Below are 15,765 nucleotides of genomic sequence, written 5' to 3'. Positions count from 1 at the left end.
CCCATTAAATGTAGATATTTCTATGGTTTTGGTTGGTTTCCTATTATTTTGATGGAATTGGAATTAATCTTTCTGTTGGAATTTATATCAGTGCTTGACTCCTGACATCACCCTTATATTTTCCTCAGTCCTTATTTTTCCATATGTGCTATCATTGATTTTGTGATCTTTTTGTCCTTGTGCTGGCACCAACATTCAGAAGATTTTATTTTTTTAATAGCATGTTAATAAAAGTTAAATTCTAGTAGGAGTCACCGCTTGGGAAGTTCAAGGGGGGTTAATAAATGAAAGTCCAAGGATGAGTTGCAGTTTTTTTTCTGTGGGGAAACTGAGGCAGGGAGATTTGCTGGGGTCATCTGGCAGGTGATGTGAATGTCTGAGCTGTTTTTATTGGCAGAATCGGAGCCACTGTGGGATTTAACCCAATATCCATAAATCTCCAGGGGTAGGATTGGGAATAACAGCTCCTCCAGGCCCAGCTCCTGCTTCCCTCTCTCCCTGCTGTGAACTGGGCACTCAAACAGGGGCACAAAAACTCCCATTTTTCAGAATTAGCACTGTCCCATGGCGTGGCGTTGAATAAATGACATTAAACACTTCCATCCCTGGCTAAAGTGGGAGAGGAAGGGCGAGGAGGGGACTTGGATCACACTGTTCATGACAAAAGAAAACTTTTATCTTTCTCAGTAAACCTTCGTTTAGTTCTTTTAAACGTCTCAGTTCAGGTTTTCACCCCTTGACCACTGCTTGATCCATGAAATCGCAGAGCAAACCCTTTGTTTGCCATTTGGCACCAGTTTCATCTGCTTTCCCCTTCTCTTTCATCTTCCAGCCAGTCCTTCAAAATAATGGAAGGAACTTAGACTTGACCCAAGGTGTCCTTTCACTGGATTTTTCAGTCAACAGGAAAAAAAAAAAAAAAAACAAAACTCCTTTATCTGAAAAGCAAACAGCAAGCAGCTGATAACACAGTGGAATAGGAGTTCAGAGATAATCCAAAGGGAAAGACACCGAGCTGGGCTGAGAAGGGGATTTTGATTTTGGGGATTTTTGGTGTATATTTTTTATCCACGAGATGGCAACAACCAGCCACCTAGAGAGCCCTGAGAGCAGAATCTGGGCTCCCCTCCTGCATCTCGGGCACTTCGTGGGAAGGTTCAGCACACACAGAGTGACCTCTGCTGCCTTGGGCTCTGTGCAGAGATGTCTGAGCCTTTGTTCAGAGACCCTGCCAGGCCATTGTCCCTCTGTCACTGCCACCCCTGGGCAGGATCTCCCCAGAACGGATTTCCTGACAGGCGTTTCATGCCCCTGCACGTGTAGGGATGTTTGGGAAGGGTTGTTGCTGAGGATGGGGATTTGGGGGGGGGGGGGGGCTCTTGGCCCAGCCTTAACTTCCCCACCTGTAAAACAGAGCTCAGAATTCGTTTTTGTGAAATAGTGAGGAAGGTTGGAATGTCCGGGGAGCTGGGGAAGGGGCTGGAGCCCCAGGAGGGGCTGAGGGAGCTGGGAAGGGGCTGAGCCCGGAGAAAAGGGGGATCAGGAGGGACCTTGTGGCTCTGCACAACTCCCTGACAGGAGGGGACAGCCGGGGGGATTTGGGATCTGCTCCAGGGAACAGGGACAGGAGCAGAGGGAACGGCCTCGGGCCATGCAGGGGAGGTCAGGGTGGACAGCAGCAGGAATTTCTCCATGGAAAGGGGGCTCAGGGATTGGAACTGCCCGGGGGGGGGTTGGATCCCCATCCCTGGAGGTGTCCCAGGAACTCCTGGAGGTGACACTCGGTGACAAGGCGGGCACAGCTTGGACTCCATGGTCAGGGAGGGCTTTTCCAAATTCAGCAATTCCATGATTCTTTGATTCCACAATGTTGCTGTATGAGTGAGCACTTGCTGGGGATGTTTTTGTTTGCTTTGTGTTTCGGGAAGTCGTGTGAAGGGAATTTAAAGATCTGGTTTGCTGAAAGACGTCGTGGAGTGGCAAAATACTCAAAACTTGTGCATCCCTGAGAACCCAAAGCAGTGAGAGCAGCACCTTCCCTGCAGCTGCCCTGGCAGGAATTTCTCTACTCAGGCACAAACACCTTCCAGGATGTTCCACCCCAGGAGCCAAGGGGGTATTTTCAGTGTTTATTTCAGGTGCACTTGAGCATGTTCCATGTAGCCCTGACACCATCACCTCTCTCCCCTTGATCTACACAAGTCCAGGCTAGAAACGGGAAGTTCTGACCATTTCCACAAATATTTCTCAGCTGAGGGAACCTTGTGCCTTTCCCCTGTGTGGATTGAGCTGTGTGTTACCACTTTAAAACCAACAGGCTCTGGGGTGGGAGTGTGGAGCCTTCAATAATTAGACTGGAGAGTGCCCAGGGACACCACAAGTGAATCTGCACTGAAAGATGGGTTGAATATTTAAACTGAATGCACACAGCTGCTGAGCTTGCTCTCCACCACAAAGCTTCTCACCTTGTGCAGAAGTCCTCAGCAGTTCCAGGTGTGGTTGGAGTTTTAACCAATTTTGGAGCTGGACATGGGGCCTGGTGGAGGGAATGTGTTTTCAAACACTTAAATAATTTAAAAGTGCAAAGCAAGTAAGTAAAAGGCATCAAAGCAAGCCATTCAGTGTGGTGAACTGTGCAGTGTTTGGTGTGAACACCATGGCCAGGGACACCTTCCACTACCCCAGGTTGCTCCAAGCTCCATCCAGCCTGGCCTTGGACACTTCCAGGGATGTGGAAACCACAGCTTCTCTGGGAATTCCATCCCAGCCCCTTCCCAACCTCACACAGGGAAATTCCTCCCAGTATCCCATCTAAACCAACTCTCTTTCAGCTTAAAGCCTTCCCCCGTTGTCCTGTCACTCCCTCCCTTGTAAATAATCTCCAAGAAAAGAAAAATAATAACAAAAACTAAGTACAGTTAAATCCTATGCTTCTTTCTTATGTCTGACATCACTTTTTTCCCTTTGTGCCTCAGATTCTCATCTTGAAAACCTGCTGTGGTTTAATTCTTGCCTTGCCTTGCCTTGCCTTGCCTTGCCTTGCCTTGCCTTGCCTTGCCTTGCCTTGCCTTGCCTTGCCTTCCCTTCCCTTCCCTTCCCTTCCCTTCCCTTCCCTTCCCTTCCCTTCCCTTCCCTTCCCTTCCCTTCCCTTCCCTTCCCTTCCCTTCCCTTCCCTTCCCTTCCCTTCCCTTCCCTTCCCTTCCCTTCCCTTCCCTTCTCTTCTCTTAAGTTCTCTGGGATTTTCTGGTGAAGAGTCTGAAGTTTGTCTCTGATGATCTGAAAGTTCCTTCTGGGAAGGAAGAAGCCATTGACACATGGCCTGAATCTCCACTGCTCTGTGGAGATGCTTGGATCCTGAACTGAAGCTGTCAGGCTCTTGGAACTGTGCAGTAGAGTCTGCACTTCGCAGCTGGACTCCGTAAGGGGGGTTTTTGGAATCCTGGGAAAGATTTGGATTGGGTATTTAGTCTTAGTCTTTACCTGGTAGAGCTTGAGGATGGTTTTTTTTAAAGTTCAGCAGCTGAGGGGGTGGTTTTTTTTGCTCAGTGATGGAGCAGAGCAATGTTCTGGCAAAGTTTTCATTGGAGAACCTGGGGTTGCTAAACGCTGGCTGAGATTTGAAGCCTGGAATGGCATTTTGGGGTGGGGGAGCAGGGTGAAACCAGGGAATAAAATGTCCAGAGCAGCATGAGGTACAGACTGGAGCTCTGGCAGTTGGGTGCAGATTTATCCCCCACCCTGTGCTCGGGCTCCAGGCACAGACAGGGATTTGTTGGCATCGCCGCGGAGCGCTGGGAAGTGTGAGGTCGTGGAACATATGGGCTGCAATATCACAGCACGGTAGCCTTGTGAGGGAGGCAGCAGCTCAGAAAATATCCCTGCTTTTGTCAGTTTAAATACATGCTGTTGGAGGTAAAACATTTGGATTGAGGAAAAAAAATAATAAATATAGAAATGATCTGCAGTGCGTGTGTTGGAGAGATTCTCCTCCCCCTCCCAGCTCGTGTTGTGTTTCTGTGGCTGCAATTAAGAACAAAAAAAAAAAAAACAAAAAAAACCCAAAAAAACACAAGAGAAACCCAGAAAAGTTTGTTGGTCTAAAGAGCAGCTCCAGTGCAAGAAGGTAAATGAAGGTTTTGGGGAAGAGAAGTGTGAGAGTCTCCACTGGCTGAATAAATCCCAAGGAACAAATGAGGAGTGAAGGATCACAAACCCTTTGTGCACTGTCCATGGCACCAGAGGAGTGCACCTGAGGGCAGAAGTACTCTGCAAATGCTATAAAATATAAAACATCAAATACAAAAACATAAAATATAATATACAACATGTTAATAGTATGTATGGCTCTGATTAAAAATCCATGGCACCTAAGGAGTGCACCTGAGGGCAGGAGTACTCTGCAAAAACTATAATATATAATATATAATATATAATATATAATATATAATATATAATATATAATATATAATATATAATATATAATATATAATATATAATATATAATATATAATTAATACACAATATACAATATAGAATATATGACATGTAATATATATTATATAATAAATAACACATAACATAATATATAACACATAACATATAATACATAACATATAACATATATAACATTTAATATATAATATATAACATATAATGTATAATATACAATGTATAATATATAATATGCAATATGTAATATATATTATATAATATGCAATATATAATATATAATATGCAATGTATAATATATAATTTATAATATGTAATATGTAATATATAAAATATATTATATATAAAATACATTATATTATAATATATAATATATTATATAATATATGATATATTATATATGATATATAATATATAATTAATGTATAATATATAATATATATAGCATATATATAATATATATTATATATAATATGCAATGTATAATATATAATATACAATGTGTAATATATAGTATACATAAATAATATATATGGCTGTGATTAAAAATCCAGTGGTTTAAAGGCTACAGATTTTATGATTTTAAGCATAATAATAGTTTTTAATTTTGTCTAGGGGGCTGGCCCTGTGTTGTTGCCATCAGTGGGCAGATGAAATTCCAGCCCTATTTTTCCTCCCTGCTTTTTTGCTGAACCAAACTCCAGCTCTTGTCACTCCTTTGGAGAATTTGGCTTCAAATGCCTTTTGCATTATTGTAACCGACAAGTCTAAGACACTGCCTAATGTTAATGCTGCTCATTGCTGCCAATTATAATCAGAGCTAGTCAAAATAAACAAATTAAACAAATAAACATGTCAAAACATCTCAGTCCTAGAGAAAATAAGCCAAGTCTGAGCCCTCTCATTGCTGCGTGCTGTGAAATGTTCCACCAGGTTTTCCACCTTTTTTGGGGGGGGAAAGGGAAGAAAACTTGGGTCAATTTAGAATTATGGCCAAGTTCTGCCCTGCTCAGGAGGCTGCAGCTGAAGCCAAAATGTCCCTTCAGCTCCTTCACCCACCCTCATGATCATCTGCTGTATGTTTTAAATGGTTTTTAGTGTTTGGGTTGTTTTGTTTGAGTGATTTTTGTTGTTGTTGTTGTTGTTGTTTTGTTTTGTTTGAGTGATTCTTTGCTGTCAGAGTGCCAAAATGCTAAATCATTGTAGGGGCTGGACAAGATGCAGGTGAAAAGATCCCAAATGTGGTTATGCACGAAAACATAAAACATGCTGCTGCTGGGACCATCCCAAATGGTAAATACAGCGCCACTTAAATTAAAAACATCCCAGGTTTAAAAGAAAAACCCACTAAATACACAAAATATATTCTTGCTGCACAGGGGGGACATCACAGCCTGGAGAATTGGTGGTAATGGGAGGAGAGAGGTTTGTTTTTTTTTTTTTTTTAATGGTATGCTAACCTTAAAAATCTGTTGTGAGGTTAAAGGAAAAAGCTGTCGCTTTAGACAGGTGGTTCTTGTAAAGAGGTGATCTTTTAAAGTGCACTCCTAGCATGTCAGAGTCTGGGCAGAGATAAAGCTATAACACAGGTGAGTGCTGGGACTCTTCTGGTGTCTGTCACGGGGCTTTAAAATCCCCATCACAACTTGCACTTGGAGAGGCACTTGCTTTGTTTTAATATAAGACACATGCAGCAAAAATACCTGCTTCAAATGGAAATGAACCCTGGGAATGTAAAGCGCAGAGAGCACGGCCTTGCTCTCACACACCTTGGGGTATCAAAGCAGCAACTGGTGGGGAATTGGGGGGTTGTTCCTGCATTTCACAGAATGACGGAATCATAGAATCAACAGAATCACAGAATTACAAAATTCACGGAGTTACAGAATTCACGGAGTTACAGAATTCACGGAGTTACAGAATTCACAGAGTTACAGAATTCACGGAGTTGCAGAATTCACAGAGTTACAGAATTCACAGAATTACAGTATCACAGAGTTACAGAATTCACAGAATCACAGAATTCACAGAATTGCAGTATCATAGAATTCACAGAATTACAGAATTCACAGAATTCACGGAGTTACAGCATTCACAGAATTACAGCATTCACAGAATTACAGCATTCACAGAGTTACAGCATTCACAGAGTTACAGTATCATAGAAGTCACAAAATTACAGAATTCACAGAATTACAGAATTCACGGAGTTACAGAATTCACGGAGTTACAGAATTCACGGAGTTGCAGAATTCACAGAGTTACAGAATTCACAGAATTACAGTATCACAGAATTACAGAATTCACAGAATCACAGGATTCACAGAATTGCAGTATCATAGAATTCACAGAATTACAGAATTCACAGAATTCACGGAATTACAGCATTCACAGAGTTACAGTATCATAGAAGTCACAAAATTACAGAATTCACAGAGTTACAGAATTCACGGAGTTACAGAATTCACGGAGTTGCAGAATTCACAGAGTTACAGAATTCACAGAATTACAGTATCACAGAGTTACAGAATTCACAGAATCACAGGATTCACAGAATTGCAGTATCATAGAATTCACAGAATTACAGAATTCACAGAATTCACGGAATTACAGCATTCACAGAGTTACAGCATTCACAGAGTTACAGTATCATAGAAGTCACAAAATTACAGAATTCACAGAATTACAAAATTCACAGAGTTACAGAATTCACAGAATCACCGAATTCATGGACTCACAGCATTCACAGAATTACAGAATTCACAGAGTTGCAGTATTACAGAATTCAAAGAATTCACACAATCACAGGGTTGGGAGATGAAGATGATCGAGTCCCACCCAGCCCCAGCACCTCAAATAAACCAGTGCCACATCCAGAGTTCATTTAAACACATCCAGGGGTGGGCACTCCACCACCTCCCCGGGCAGACAATTCCAGCACTTGATCACTCTTTCTGTAAAAACTTTTTCCTGATATGCAGCCTGCAGCTTGAGAAGGAGCCTTTGTTTGTTGTAAAGGGCTGTGACCCCACTGGGATCAGCAATTCCACCTTCTCCGAGGGGATGGAGGTGTGAGATGGAGAGAGAAATGTCCTTGAGGAGCCACTGCAGAGCTGCTCAACAAATCCTTGTTCAGTCCTGGAGTGAAGCTGGGAAAAGCAGCAGTGTCCTGCTGAAGGGAAACTCAAACAATTTCTTTGAGGTGCAATTTGGAGAGAGTGTCAATTCCCCACAAAAATACACCAAATTCTCAACTCTTCCTCCTCTCCCCCCCCCCCTTTTTTTTTTTTTATTTCCCCCCCACCATGTTTTTAAAGCATGCAGGGGCTGGGGGAGCAAAGGAGCCCCGTGCCTTTGAAATGCAGTTTGCTGCAGACAGTGCAGAGAATCTTGGTTATTAACAGCCTCTCACAAGACAGTTATTTTTGGAGTGGCCTCTGAGGAGGCAACCTCTTGGAATCGAGCTCATTTATTCTGCGTTTCACTGTCCTGCCATTTCCTGCAGAGAGAGGGGAAAAGTGAAACCACATGTTTGGAGGAGCGAGCGTAGGAAACCCCACTGAAGACAAATGAGGGCTCCTCTCCCCTGGCAATTAGTCAGGGCCGGGCTGGGTGCCAGCCCAGGTGTTCCTGACCGTGTATAAATTTGCCAAAGAACAATGAAAATAGCAGCTGATTGTGCTGACAGATTCTTCTGGTAATTTCCTGTTGTTTGGCATCTTCAGGTTACTTTCCCACAATTATGGGTCCTGATGAAATCCTGGGCTTCAAATCCACTTTTTTTTTTCTTTTTCCCCCCACTGGAAACAGAATAATTGTGTGTGTGTCAACCAACCTTGCTCTGCTGTCCAGCCCCTGCCTTTCCCCCTCGCTCCCAGATGTTTTAATTTAATTCATTTTGTAAAATACATATTTTAATGAGTCTGAATTTAAAAAAAACAAACCAACAAAAAGCCAACAAGAAAAAAAATCTTTTTTCCACCTGCATCATATAGAATTTCTTGGCAGTGCCACTGTGGGTTTTGCCAGGACTCCTGCTTGTTCTGTCACCTAAAGCTGCCACTTGGAGGATTTTCCTCTGGTGCCTTCCATTATCTTTGAAACCGAAGGATTTCAAATTCAAGGAACGCTCGTGGATGGAGCCGAGTCGTGGGATGGGAAGGGAGGTTTGGTGTTGAAAGTGAGCGTGTCTCCAGGATGAATCTGGGGCAGAAATGGCTCACCCCAAAGAGCCCCGAGTTTTATAGTCAGGAGAGAAAACAGATTTCACAGAGCTCTTACAGCTCTGTGCAATCCAGGCTGTCAGGAAGTTATAAATATTTGTTTGGGTTTTTTGTTTGTTTGTTTGTTTTTGTTTTGTTTTTGAGCTGGAGCAGAGCTGGATGGGCACCAGGGGACATCAACCCCGGGCCCGTGGTCTCGTTCCTTCCCAGAGCATCCCAAGGAGAGGGAGAGCAGGACGGGGGTGTTGGAGCAGAGTGTCTGACAGGGAGGGGGAGCCTGTCCTGCCTCTCCTCTGAGCATCCCCTGCTAGCTCAGTTATTCCTACAACATCAGTTCTGAAAGGTTTTTTTAAAATATATATATCTGTAGTTTAAGTATGCGTTTTGGCAAGATCTGACTTGTGTGTTTTTAAATTAATAAATGTCCTGCCTTGGCTAGAAAATTTCCCTCCCATTTGTTGTCCTTAAAGGGAGGAAGTTTTGTATTACTTGTGGGACAGGTGAGTTGTAACTGAGGTTGATTAAAACCACCCTGCTTTTAAACTCAGAAAATTGCTGGTTTGACTGAGTTAAAAATCTCTGCCTTCCCTTAAAAAAGCCAAAACTCCCCAAAAAACACCAGCTAGAAACCTCAGGTAGATTATCTGACTCTGGTTCCTTTGAAGGAAGGGAATGACAACCATTTCTGCAGGCTGAGGACCTTTTCTTTTTGCCTCTTTGCAACTCCCAGTGCTCAGGTAGGAGAGGAATTGCTGAGGAATTGTCCCAAAGTGTTCCCTTCTTTGAGGCCACTCGTTTCACAGAGCATTCTCTGCCTCCCTCTACTGTGAAATTCCTCGGGAGACATCTCTGCTCTCTCCAGGAGCTCCCTGCTTGTGCTGGCAGCCTTGGCAGGGACCATCACAGCTCTCCCAGTGATGCTGGCTGCTACCAAGGAATGTCCCACGTGGATTCCACTGAGCAGGTTTAGGAAAAGCAGGGAAATAATGGTGTGAAACTCCCCCCTCCCCTCACCCCCTGGTTTGCATCAAAAAAGTGTTTTGGGTGGAAATCTTCTCCCAGCTGGAGCGTCGCCTTCTGTTCAGATCCCTAAAATTAGACTGAGAATCTTCTCTCACTTCAACAAATCTGTGCTGTCTGCCCGACAGGAATTGTCCTTGTGGAGCAGGGCTGGGCAGCTTGGAGGGGTTCTCTGGGCATGGAAAGCCCAGCCGTGGTCCTCAGGCTCCTGGGTGAAGAAGGAGAGCACGAGGGAAGGGCAAGAAGGTTGGAAATGCTTCTCCCACAGGCAGGGTTTGCAGTCCATGGTGGGAATCCACCTTGCAGGACCCATTCCAGGGGTTTGGCTCTGGGGAGCTGCTGGTTCTCAACCCACTCCGCCTGATTCAAAGCCTGCTGAAGGCAATTAGAACCTTGGTGCTAATTATTATATAATTGTGGGATGGTTTGGGTTGGAAGGGACCCTAAAAACCACTGGGTGGGATTTAAGGTCCCTTCCAACCCAAACCATCTCTCGATTTCTGTCCCAAATCCTCTGCTGATGAATTCTCCCTCCCCTTTCCTCCCTCCCCCTTTCCTCCCTCCCAGTGCTTGCCCAGTTCTTTACCCAGTTCTGGGTGTATTTATGGCTTCCAAATGCTCTAAACACTGTTGGGTTCTGGTGCAGAGAGCTGGAACTGGGATCTCTCAGGAGCTGCTCCTGCTTCTTTGACACGCTTCGCACATGACTTTGGACAGCTCTGGGCCTCCATTTTATGGAATCTTGGAATTGGTGAGGTTGGAAAAGACCTTTAAGTCCAGCTGGAAACCCAGCACCACCATGGTCACTGTTAAAACACATCCTCAAGGGCAGGACTGGTGACTCCGCCGCTGCCCAGGGCTGCCCATTACAAAGTTTTAGGACAATTTTCATGACAAAAATAATTCTAAATGTCTAATCTAATCCTTCCCTGGCCCAATTTGAATCCATTTCCTCTGCCTCTGACACACAGCACCTCTGTCCCAAACACTGCTTCAGAATGTCCAGAACTAAGAGATTGGTGCCAGAGCTGAGCATCGTTTTATTCCAATTAAATTAGACCAGAGATGTTTAAGACCGGATTTTGATCTGTCTTGTCACTTAATTCTGTGCCTGTTGGGTCATAAATTCACCCCTTAATGCCCGGACCTGAGGATTTTGTGTGAAAAGAGCCCCCTGGAGCAGGTGCTCAGCAGAGCAGGGGACTGGAGCAGCAGCAGAGCCCTGGGCGAGGCTGTGCTGGAGGTGCCACCTCCCAAACCCCCCCCCAGCCAAAGCCCTGCAGCAGCTGAGGAGGTGACAGGGTCTTTACAAGGATTTTACTTGCACCAACTGGGATTTTTATTCTGGTTTTAATTCAGGGTAACCCAAGGAATTTGATCAGCCAGTTGCCCATAAAATGGAGGCAACTGGAATCTGAACGCTGGTGGCTGCAGTAAAAATGAGTGTTGGGGGTTAGATAACAACTCTGCTAAACTGGGACGTGGGGGAAAGGAGCTGAGCAGGGCCCTTTGTTCAGGAAGTTCCTGGGAAGTTTTCTGGGTTTAAATTAAACTAAGTTTTCTAATATTGACATAGTACTGAAATAATTTTGTAATACTGAAAAAAATCCAGGCCTTCCCTAAGAACATCAGGCTGGGGAGCTGAAGTGAAATTTTCTCTTCAGAAAAGTATCTTAAAAGAGCTTTTGTATTAAAAATAATGAAAGTAGAACTTTTTTATTAGATTTTCTGTGAAGCCCAGCATCATAGCAGAGAGCCCACCCACGTTTCTAGAAAATACAGGGAAAATTCATGCACTTTGTATTAGCTAAGGAGGATAATACATTATAATTCCTGATTATCATGGAGTCCTGGAATGGTTTGGGTTGGGAGGGACCTGAAATCCCATCCAGCTCCACCTCTGCCACGGGCAGGGACAGCTCCCACTGTCCCAGGCTGCTCCAAGCTCCTTCCAGCCCAGCCTGGGATACTCGGGGGGAAAAAAAATAAAAAATAAAAAATGTTGCTATTGCAAGGCTTTAATTGAATTTTGTGAGTGGGAGGAGTGGGGATGGGAGAACTCACAGGGACGTTATTCCTGTATTTGGGATAAGCCTGTTAATGTCTTTCAGCCTTAGTTAGTCAGATTGTTTAGGAAACAACAAAATGTGCTTTAAAATGGTGAACACAATAATTTTTTCCCCAATAGGAATTTCCATTCTAGTTCTGCTTCTTTCAGCTGTTGAATTTCATACATAATTTTCTCTGGTGTCTTGGAAAAAAAAAACAAACAACGCAAAACCCCCCAAAAATTCATGTCCTGTGAATGAGACGTTTTCAAGGTGTGGTTGCAACTTCTGAATGTTTTGAAATTCCTTTCCTGAAGAGATCCATGTGAAATACATTACATAATATGTCTGTTACATTATCACAGGAACCCTTCTGGATTTTTCCCTGTAAGAAAGATCAGGCTCTTGCCTCCCTGTTTGTGCATTAATGTTCTTCCAGTAACTTTCAGCCTCAGGCTTGTGACCTCTGAACACAAACTCAAAAATTAATGATTTTCTCCTCTTTTTTTCAAGCCGGTGCCTGCGTTTCTTCAAGTCACTTATCATGTGTCACATGACAAATGAGCTTCTGGAGCACTGAAACTTCTAGGAATATTATTTTTCATCTTTTTTACTCTGCTCTGTCTGAAAAGCAGCTCAATGTCTCTTAGTCTTGGACAGAAAGCTGAGGTAGAGAAAATCCTTGAGGCTGCAGTGAATGCCTTTAGCTGTGGCTCTCAGGTGTCGTTTCACCTCTGGTGCACCTTTTAAGCTGCTGTTTCTAAAGATGAATATTTTCTTGATTAATTAAGTTTGGAAAAGACCTCCAACTTCATCCATTCAGTCTTTGACCAAATCCCACCATGCCCAGTACATGCCTTTGGGAAGTGCCACGTCCTTGGCATTCCCTGGACACCTCCAGGGACAGGGATTCCAAACCTCCCTGGGCAGCCCCTTCCGATGTTTAACAACTCTATTCCATGATGAAATTCCTCCTGATGTCCAACCTGAACCCGTCCTTGCCCAGTTTGAGATTATTTCTCCTTGTAGCGTCATAAGTGGCTGTAAAACCAAGAGGAACAATAAAATGTTGGTTCTTGCACTGCCAGCAGGGGTTTCCTGGGATGCAGCCTGCAGTGTTTGATGTGTTTGATGTTTGATGTTTGAGTTTTGATGTTTGTCTGGGTGTCCGTGCGTGCAGACAGGAGCCAGCTCCTGCAGGACACTGCAGTGGGCTGTCCCAGTCCCAGCTGGATTTGCACCATGGAGTGTGTCCATCCAGCTCTAGAAGATCCGTGGAATCACGGAATGCTTTGGGTTGGAAAAACTCATCCAGCTCCAAACCCAACGCCTCCCACTCTCCCAGGCTGCCCCAGCCCCATCCAGCCTGGCCTTGGGCACTTCCAGGGATCCCAGCTCCTCTGGGAATTGCATCCCAGCCCCTCCTCGCCCTCCCAGGCAGGAATTTCTCCCTGTGAGTTCAGCAGTGCCTCACTGCAGCTGAGGAAAGCTCGGACCGTGGAGAACTCCTGAACCTTTCCCCGGCTGTGGGCACTGGACCTGTCCTGCTGGGGGAAGGATTTTGGGTTTTCCCTGCCTTTCCCCTTAGCTGTTCCATGTTTGTGCAGTTTTGCTGCGGCTTCACCCCCGGGGCTGAACTTCAGCCGAGTGCTGAGGTTCCCTCTGAAACACTTTGTGACTCCATTAGGGATAAAAAAACCAAGATTGATGTTATGTTAATGGCAAATCTGGGAGCTAAGTTTTATTTCCAAAGTGAAAAATCTGACTGTAGTGACTCTGTTCCAGGCCTGTCCGGTTTGACTTATCTGAAAGGGAATCACTTATCAGCAAGGCAGGTGTTTTGCACTGGATTTCACTCTGGGTCCCTGAAAATCATTACTCGTGACTGGAAATCTTGTTCCTGTTTTAAATTTTCCTTTTTATTTTTTTTTTTTTTTTTTTTTACTTTTCTCCCTCTCAGTTTCTGAAGCTGAACAGCCAAATGTTGGGAGTTGCTGCTGGTCTCTCAGAGACACAGAAGATTTTCAAATGGTTTTCATGTTTTTTGGAGCAGTTTACATTTGGCTGATCTCTTTTAGTAGGAATTCTTGGATTTCTCCCCCCCCCTCTCCTCCTTTTTCTCTTTGCAGTTATGAAAACCAGGTTTGCTGCTTTGGGGGGAGGAAAGGGAGGGGAGTTGAGGAAAGCGAGGCTGGGAAGCAGAAGATGAATTTATTCTGACTTTATCTTTATTTCCTTCTCCCGAGTTAAAGTCTACCCTGCTTCTCTGTGGCCAGCTGGTTTTAATCATTCCAAGAGAACACTATTTATTAAGTGTCTGTTTCAGGCAGTGTCAAATCCTTCAGCTCCTGCTCTATTCTCCATTGGAAGCAGGAACATCAGTAGCCCAGGTGGGCTTTGAATAGCTTTGGAAAGGAGGGAGGTGAGAATCTATTTATTACTTACTGTGGATCTCAGTAGACAGAGACTCCAATTAAAGCAGCAAGCTGACACACTTTGCCAACTCCTTCCAAGCACAGGATGCAAAATGAGGGAATAAAAAATTAAATAAAATACCCCAAACTTCTGTGCGTTCTCTCCCGCAGCCTAGAGCTGTAATTCCTCTGTGCTTTGCTTTTTTTTCTTGCCTCCTTTGGTGAAGAATGAATGCAGAAAGCAGTGGGGGAGTTTGGTTGCTTGGCCTTCCAGGGTACAGGTGATGCTCAGTGGTGGAAAAGTCCATGAGTCCATTTGATAACCATCAAATTCTTCCACTACAGCACTTGATCCCCCTTTACCTCTGTGCCCAAAGTAAATTAATTTACATTTCTGAAACTCGTAATTGACTTTGTTGTAGCTCCATTGTAACTTAAGGTCGTGATCAGATTTACAGCATCTTGTTTTTAGAGCATCAAATGATGTTTGTGTTCCCCTTTAGCCAATATCTGCATTCAAATCCACAGAAAAATGTCAAAACCAGATTATTTATTGTAGCAATAAATGTGTGCATTGTAAATACACCAAAGAACAGGAGGAAAGTAAAAAAAAAAATTAAAAAATGCTGTTTTTCACTTGTGTCTGCTGACATCTAATTCAGAGATCACAGAATCTGCAGCAGCTTTGGTAATTTCTGATTTCATTCTCAAAAATCCAGTTCTGCCATAGGAGACTACCAGCCCAAGGTAGTTCCTGTAATCTCATTCAAACCAATTTGATTTGTAGAAGTAAAGGATTTTTTTAATAAAATATTGCTTTGTGTATGACATACCTGCTTTCAGGCTAAGGCTGGTTAAATCTAGAAGTTATTCACATGCTTATTTTTATTGCAACTTGGATTTTTCTATAGCATTTCTCCCTCTCTTAAACTGCTTTGAAAACAAAGCAGAATAAAACAGGGAAGGGGGAAAAAAAAAAAAAAGAAGAAGAAGAAAGAAAGATAAAAAAACCCCACCCATCATCAAAATTTCCAACTTTGGGTGTTCTCCAGTAAACTATTCCTGAATGAAAAGAGTGTTCTGTCTTCAGTGCAACGTTGGCTCTAATGGAGATAAATCAGAGCATTCAGTTATTCACAGAAATCTTTAAAGGAGAGGGGAAAACCCCAAAGAAAAGAATGATCCTGATCATTAGCATTTATTTAGCAGCTCAGGAGGAATATGTGTCTGCTGAAGCACAAAGTGCAGCTGCTGGTGCTCGAGAGGGAAAAACTCTCCATGTACTTTTTAATTCCCTTTTTTTTGTTTTTTTTCCCCTGGAAAACTGTTAGGGCTGAAAAGTATTTGTGTTAAGCCCTATCCCTGCATTCTGGTGCAATATAAAATCATTTTTATTTCGTCTCCCGACTTCCTTCCAGTTCCTCCAAAAAGCCTTTTCTTCAATCAAAAATAAATTCAAGATGCTGCATTAGGAGATTTTTTTGAAGCCTTTTCCCACACCTACACCGGGGTAGTTCCTTTTTGCACTTTTTGTTCAAACATTATTTTAAGTCCTTTGCTCAGAATTTGAAGCTTTCCCAAGCTTTGAAACGCTTCAAATTCAGCTGCAAC

Source organism: Cinclus cinclus, chromosome 29 (genome assembly GCF_963662255.1).
Source record: "Cinclus cinclus chromosome 29, bCinCin1.1, whole genome shotgun sequence".
Lineage (NCBI taxonomy): Eukaryota > Metazoa > Chordata > Aves > Passeriformes > Cinclidae > Cinclus > Cinclus cinclus.
The sequence above is the reverse complement of the archived record's forward strand: the minus strand, read 5'-3'. Positions refer to the sequence as shown.